Raw genomic sequence first — 6000 nt, forward strand, 5'->3', positions numbered from 1 at the left:
ACTCTACACCACTTTACTCTGCAACACTCTACTCTGATGCACTCCACACCAGTCCACTCTGCTCTACAGTATGACACGCAACACAACTCCACTCTATGCCACCCCAATATATGACACTCTGTGCCACTGCACTTTACAATACTTTTCTCCGCTCTTCGCCATTACACTCTACGACACTCCATGCAACTCTCCTCACAGCAATACCTTTTAGCCAAGCTGAAGAGTGCCCATGCTGGTGTGCAACATGGCTAAAACACATTGGCAAAGAAAATAGCTCTCACATAGGCGAGACTTCTTGACTTTGCCAATGCTCGTTGGAGACTGGGACCTATTTTCCATCATCAGACTTCGACCCAGACCAAGGGACAGAAAAGCAGAAAAGGGAGGAAGAGTGAGGTAGGAAAACAGTGACAAAAGGAGAAAGCAGGGATTAAAAATACCCTGCAGGTGTCTGATAAACAGGCAAGAAATGTATGAAGAAGGAAAAAAGGGGCACGAGGCAAAATCAAGTAAACTTAGTCTTAAAATTCATTCATGTCATTGTGAGTAGTGGACTTTGGGTCCCTACTTATATTGTAATTTTCTAATGTTTTAATCTTCAGGTTTTTAAATGAAACTGGGTGAGGTGGGAAAGGGTGTCTGAACATCAAAAATAAGATGCATTTTCAGAGTTTTTGGGTCTCCAGTGTTGACATTTCCATATCTCATGTGTGCACACACAGGGTAAAGGACTGAAGCATACAATCTCTTAAGCCTGAAGTCTATAAGTGAGTATCTCCATGCTGCAATAGCATAGGTAAACACGTCTGTGACTAGGGTCTTAATACATTTATACTCGATGTGTTGTCCAAGCACTTATGTTTAAGCTTCTAGGTGAGGACCGGCTCACAGGCAAATCAGAGATTTATTGACTGGACTTTGCCTCCTAGAGACCAGGAAACTGGGGCACAAAGAGCCATGGGTCAGGAGAGCCACTGTATTTGTGCTGAGAGTTATTGCCTTAGAGTAACTAAATGCGGCTGCTTTCATGCTTGTTCATGTTTATAGTGCCTCAAAGAAATGCCTATCCTTGATTGTTCAAGCCTCTTTTTCACATATTGTCTCCTGAAATGAGAAATTGAATATTTGTTCCCTCTGCAGAAAAAAAATATATTCTTGCTATATCTGGAGGTGGTTTGTTTTCTTACTTTCTCATCTCAGAATTAGGCACCTATGCAGACACCAATATGCTCCCTTTGTTGTATGGGGTCTTGTGATCCTGATTGCTTGCCTGCATTTAGATTAATCTAATTGTGTTCCTTGCAGTTACTCCAATACATTTGCTGGGAACCCGTTGGTCGACCAAAAATGGCTAAGAACTGATACCCAGCTGGCAGCAGCTACCTTGCACATATGGTATGGGAGCATCTGTTAATCTGCACTTACTGGAGAAATCCATACCTTCCGCAGAGGGATCGAGGATGGAATTAGGATTTAAGATGGAGCTCATTGGGATTATGGCTAGGAGGATGTAGTGGCTAACGCTCATTGTAGGAGTGGATCCCCGTAGGGAAAAGAGAAATAGCATGCCAACGGCTCTTAGAAGCAGCCCACATGCAATGTAAATCTGGAATCGAGCGATGGATCATTGCTCCCACTTAGATCTCAAGCTATGAGATGCCAAGGGGTATGAAAAAAGTCTGCGGACCATTTTGGGGCCACTTCCATAGTACTGGACCCTGAATGGCATCCCAACAAAGCTACATGGACTGGGTTGTAAGCAACAATTTACTACATGCAATTCACTATGTTGTATCTTCTGAACATTTTTGTTGTAGATAACCTGTTATCCTGTGTATAGAATTACCTGTTTTTTTACTTGTCTTCAAATCAAAATTCAATAAAAAGACCATTATAAAAAAAAACCTTTAGACTTCAATTGGTGTATGTGAGGATATTTTTTGACAATCCAAAGTGAGGCAATAACTCTAGGACCATTGTTTTTTGTCACGGTATACAAAGACCCCTGGGTCTATTGGATTGGGCATATTACATGAAATAACCAACAAGATTTGGTGTTAATAGGACACATGTAAACTGAATGCTGCAATTGCACCAAACACCTCAAGTCAGCGACCATTAGCATTGTGATTATTGCTTAGACTTCTCGCACTATTTTTGTGGCTTCAGGGTTGGGTGTTATTCAAAGTTTTTGCAAACAACAACTTACATATTTTAAGTAATAACTATAAAACATAGCAGTGCAAAGTAGAGAGTTTGAAGAACTGAAAGAAGGACTAGTCTCCTAAATTGTTTGAGTGATTATCAACAATAAAAGAGATCAGTTAAAAAGATTGGGGGCAAGATGGATGATTGATTTGGGGCAATTTGAGGGCAAAGGTATGCAGGAAGTCATTTCACACCACACTGAGGTGGCCATGAAATCCTCCTATACTTTGATATAGCTCAAGATATTATATGAAGAAGGTGGACAGTCAGCCATTGTCACTAGTGACTTATAACTGAGGCCAGTTAAGGGCTATTTTTTCAGTAAAATTATATTGCCTGACTTGTCTGGGCCATTTCTTCTGCTGTCACTCAGTGTGAAAGCAGCAGTCTAATGATATGACCATTGAAGAAACCATACATATATATTCAGATCAGCTCAATGTCTTGTTTAGGATGACGATCGACTGGTCTAGAGGCACAGCATGATTCACACATTCTCCCCTCCCAGCCCTCGGGAATAACCGTGAAACTCAGGGAGGTGGGTGAGTGGAGATGAGCAGCCATCTGCAGCACACTTAACACTTGTCTCATGTTGATGGATTGAGGTGTCTGGGATTGGGACTGCTGAGGAGAGCTGGGGGCCATCTTGCAAGATTTGTTTTTGTCCACCGCTCCCTTTATTTGGCAGTCAACAATCTGATTGCTAAGAAACTAAGGGTGGGTGAAGAATTTGGCTCCGCCTGGAGAGTTTGCGAGTTTTGCCCACTCCGCATGGAGTGCGGAGTTCTGAAAAACTCTGCGAAGTGACAGGGGACAGAGTTTTTTCTGTTGCACAGCTCGCCAACCTTGGTGAGCGATAGAAATCACAAGCTAGACCACCTCCAATGAGAGTTCTGAATGCGGACGGTGGCAACAGGTCACTACAGCTCACGGTGAGAAAACTGCGGCTCGCATAGAGGAAGCTGCCACTTGCGTTGAGGAAGCTGCTGCTCGAGTAGAAAATATCTCAACAGCAGAAAGAAGCCACACCCTCTGGTGCTCCACACAAAGGTGTTTGGGCTGATTTTGCAGCGTGGGGGAAACTCTTGGTGCTATAAATCAGCGTGAACAGCGTGACTTACCAGAATCAAACACTTGTATTTCTCTGTGTAGCACGGTGTAGTTTTTTCAGCACCTCGTGGAGTTTATCGCAGCGTGACTTCGCGAACTTCGCTCAGGCCTACAAAAAACAGGCTTAGGCTGCTGCCTGCTTTCCGTATTTGACGATGGGAAATGTTTCATCCCAGTCAAGGAAATTACTCTCACGTTTCAAATGAGGCTGTGATAACAGTGGCAGAAGGACATTGAAACTAGCACCATTGTCTATGGGGGCATGTGAAGTTCCCCTTCCTCTCCAGTAACCCCAAAAAAATAACACTGTTGGAATGAAAAGTCCCTTGCATGGTGTCGGACATTCACCTGCCCTGAGTGCTCCATCTGCAGCAATATCTGGATCCCTGGTGCTGAATTTTAAGTGAAGAGAGACTACCGATAATGCTTGTGGACCATGACCCAGGACTGTCTCAATGATTGTGGTCTTGACAGGCAGGCAAGAGCACCCAAAGTGCTACTGTCATAAGTGTAAAGGGCAACTGCTCTTACCAAAGAGTTAAGTAGCACAGTCACTGTTGTGGCTGCATATGTGCTTTTGTAATAATTAGCAGTAAATTAGCAGTACAGTGAACCAGCCTTTATACCTATGTCACTGGAGTGGGGCTCACTGGCGCCACTCATGTAAAGTCCCCCTGCTGTGTGTTTAACTTTCCCTTGGCCTACATGGTGTTATCATACAGCGCTGTGGAGCCCATGTGTTTGCATGCTGAAATGTATGTCTGCCTGTGAGTGGTACAGTACATGGAGGCCTGTGGGTTCCATATTGGAAGCTAAGGGTCTTGAAGCAGGCATGTGGAGATGGAGGAGCCATCCCAGACAGATTTGTGGATTGCCTACATTCCTGAGAGCTGAGGGGAGCACACACAATGGAGAAAGGGAGGTCAGGCTCTTTTATGCACTTAAAAAGTGCTCTTTGGTTCTGAAAAGTTCCCTGGTAAATGGAGTTTGGGCACATCTCAGGAAGGAGAGGGGGTTGGTAATGGAATCATAAGCGGCCCATTGTCCATGCAGTGTTTTGACCCGGAGGGTCACCTTGTGTGTGCTGTCCACATCCCCATATGCTTGGTGGAGACTGTGGTGAAGTGAGAGGGTAGTCGCACTGGAGCAACAGTGAAGAGTAGCCCGTTATGACCTGTTGAAGCCAAACATCAATTCAATTACCCAAACTCTGAAACACGCTAGACTGGCAGCAGGACACCTGGCAAAAGCTTACCTCAGGGACGGAGGAGTGTCACGGACACCTGACACCTCATTTACAGTATGCAGTTTTCTACTCACCACCAGACCGCTGATGTGTGCCCTTCCCTGCAGAACAGCAGCAAAAGTGGGTGAGACTGATTTCTCGGCCACCGAGCCTCTGGGGGTACTTGCTTTGATTAAAACTGCTGAAGCACTGGGACACTGACTTTGTGGACCTTCTCAGACTTCAATCGGCGGGGGCTAAACTGAATGTTGCCTCACTTGATTTGGGGAATGACAACCATCCTCATGAGTGCAGCTCAGGAATATACCCCGACAATGCTAGAGTGACGGCCTTACAAAGATTGTGTGTATTTGCTTTTTGTGTGCTAAATTTCACTTTGTGTTCATATATAACTATCATTTTTTTCATAAAAGCAAGTATCTGTCTGGACATTCATTTAATGGGGTTGCTTAGTGTGCTTTTGCGTTATAAATCTGCTCAGCAAGGCTAAAAATAATTAATCAAAATAGTGCTATGACATGGCCAACACTAACTTACAATAAAAAAAGCCAAACAAAGGGGTTCATTTGTTGGGGAAAACAGCAACACAGCAGGAGGGAGGGAGAGCCAGAGAGACACACACAGGTAAAGGAGAACACATGTGAGAGACAATGGGAAAGCACAGGGACAACCGACAATGGCTTGAGGGTCTGAGGAAGTAAGCTGATTATGTAGGGTGGGCAGGAGGTGCTGGGAGAGCACGCTGAAAACAGAAGGTGGGCAGGAGAGGATCGGAAGCACGCTGGCAACTGAGGTGGTCAGGAGAATCTGGGAAAGCAAGCTGATAATAGAGGGCAGGCAGGAGTGGTTGAGTTTGGAAACTCAAAATGGAGGGTGAGAAGGTCCTGTTGGTAAAACAAGCTGACAACAAATGATAGGTGGCAGGTTCTGAAGTAGCAAACTGACAGAGGGTAGGAAGACTGGGTCTGCAAGCTGACATGGGTGGGGTGGGGCAGGGGATGCAAACTGACAATGGGTGATCAGCGGGAGGGTTTGCACCAGCAAGCTGACAACAGAGAGTGGGAGGGAAAGAATGGGATAATGGAGGGCGGTCCAGAGGGGACGTGGTAGCAAGCTGAAAATGGAGGACTGGCAGGAGGGGCTTAGGATGCAACCTGACGATGGAGGATGGACGAGACTGGAGCACCACACAAACAACAGACGACATGTGATTGGGGGTAGGGGGTAGGAACGCACATGGACAACAGAGGGCAGGTGGATTGGAATGGGGAAATACACTAACAATGGATTGGGGCTGAAAAAGCACATTACAGCAAAGGGTGGGTGGACAGGACTCAGGGAGCAAATGAACATGGGGTGCTGGGGAGAAAAATAGCAAGGGAAGGTAGGCTGGGAGGAAGCACGAATGACATCTGAGAGAGGGCAAGATAGAGAAA

The sequence above is a fragment of the Lissotriton vulgaris genome, chromosome 5, assembly GCF_964263255.1.
Source record: "Lissotriton vulgaris chromosome 5, aLisVul1.2, whole genome shotgun sequence".
NCBI classification, from domain to species: Eukaryota; Metazoa; Chordata; class Amphibia; order Caudata; family Salamandridae; genus Lissotriton; species Lissotriton vulgaris.